At 45.2% G+C, this 2,026-nt stretch overlaps 1 pseudogene; it reads left to right on the top strand.

Moving 5' to 3' along the window:
* Positions 1–1,128: 1,128 nt before the first annotated feature.
* Positions 1,129–1,754, top strand: LOC101035703 (phosphoglycerate mutase 1 pseudogene; annotated as a pseudogene).
* Positions 1,755–2,026: the final 272 nt, after the last annotated feature.

Here is a 2,026-nt window from a genome sequence, read left to right as displayed (position 1 = left end):
AAAGTAGAAGCTGTATTTTAAAACGCAGCCTTTCTTTTTTTTTCTTTCTTTTTTTTTTTTTTTTTTTTACATCACTCCTTTATTATACTGATCTGGAAAAAGGATTTAGTACAGTTATACTCAAAGAACACCGGACCCATGTGGCAGAGCCAAGCAACTAGAACATGATTCAGAAATCAGTGAGACACTTGGAAGGGACCAAGAGGCATTTCACTGCAACAAAACAAGGTGGGGAGCGATTCAGAAACACAGCAGGAAGCACTCCTGCCCCTCAGAGGTCAAGGAGCTGATCCCATATTGGTATGAGGAATGGTTTATATTCTGATGACCATAAGTGGTACTATTTCAACTGCCACAAGAAACCCCAAAAGGGTTATTGTTTTGTACTATTTATATATACCATACTTTTTTTATATATAAAAGTAAATGTAACACCTAAACTAAATTCAGGATTCATCCCAACCTTCTAGAGCCAGCTTCTCTGGGGTCAGGGAGGAAACAGTTGTCACATCACCATGCAGGTTACATTCATCTGCCACTGGAATGACTACAGCCCCCAGGCAGTGGCCTGACTCCCAACGAGCAGAGGACTGGCTCCTTGGGGTAGACAGGCTCTCTTGCTTCTCTTCATTGATCACAGCTTAGCATGTTCCTCCCTTCAAGTCTTTAGCAAACAAAGCACTTGCCAAAGCCCATCACTACCTTTCAACTCTCTTGGATAAGGGGAGCCTTTCTACAGCTTGGACTGAGAACCTGTGCCCTAGAAGTGCAATTCTGACTAGAATGTATGAAGGGAGTGGGTACAGGAGACAAAATGGCTAAAATGAAAATGGGAACCACCAGTCCCCATCTGCAGCTACAACTCAAGATGTCTACAGATGTGGTGAGTGTGACATGTGCAGGAGGGAGGGGTAGAGGGATGCAACAGGCAGGGAGGGTGCTCCTGGGGACAGCAGCCTGCCCGCTGGCCTTCACTTCTTGGCTTTCCCCTGGGCAGTCACAGCTTCCATGGCTTTACGAACGGTCTCTTCATCCCCCAGGAACTGCATGGGCTTGATGGGTTTCAAATTCTTGTTCAATTCATAGACAATGGGAATACCAGTCGGCAAGTTCAGCTCCATGATAGCCATGGCTGCCTACAAACTGGTACTGATCCGGCACGGCGAGAGCACGCAGAACTTGGAGAACCGCTTCAGCGGCTGGTACGACGCCGATGTAAGCCCGGTGGGCCACGAGGAGGCCAAGCGTGGTGGGCAGGTGCTGCGAGATGCTGGCGATGAGTTTGACATCTGCTTCAACTCAGTGCAGAAGAGAGCGATCCGGACCCTCTGGACAGTGCTAGATGCCATTGATCAGATGTGACTGCCAGTAGTGAGGACTTGGTGCCTCAATGAGCAGCACTATGGGGGTCTAACTGGTCTCAATAAAGCAGAAACCGCTGCAAAGCATGGTGAGGCCCAGGTGAAGATATGGAGGCGCTCCTATGATGTCCCACCACCTCAGATGGAGCCCGACCATCCTTTCTACAGCAACATCAGTAAGGATCACAGGTATACAGACCTCATAGAAGATCAGTTACCCTCCTGTGAGAGTCTGAAGGACACGATTGCCGAGCTCTGCCCTTCTGGAATGAAGAAATAGTTCCCCAGATCAAGGAGGAGAAATGGGTACTGACTGCAGCCCACGGCAACAGCCTCCGGGGCATAGTCAAGCATCTGGAGGGTCTCTCTGAAAACCCAGACTTTTATATGTAAAAACTCGGACTTAGCTCTGTAATGTGTCTTTCATGTAGCATCATTTGAGACATTTATTAAAGTATTATTTAATTCTAAATTATATTAGTTTCATAATATGAATTGAATTCGCTTTGTGTACTTTCAAAAATAATATGTTTCTCCTTTTAGGTCTTAAGTAACTCATAAAGCATATAATAGGAATAATTTTCTATAATTTTTAATTGCTTCTTTTGTTATTGTCCTATTTATGTTATCATTTTCTTCAGCCACTTTCAGATACATATGTTTTG

Source organism: Saimiri boliviensis, chromosome 3, assembly GCF_048565385.1.
Source record: "Saimiri boliviensis isolate mSaiBol1 chromosome 3, mSaiBol1.pri, whole genome shotgun sequence".
NCBI lineage: Eukaryota > Metazoa > Chordata > Mammalia > Primates > Cebidae > Saimiri > Saimiri boliviensis.
This window is presented reverse-complemented; position numbering and strand designations above follow the sequence as displayed.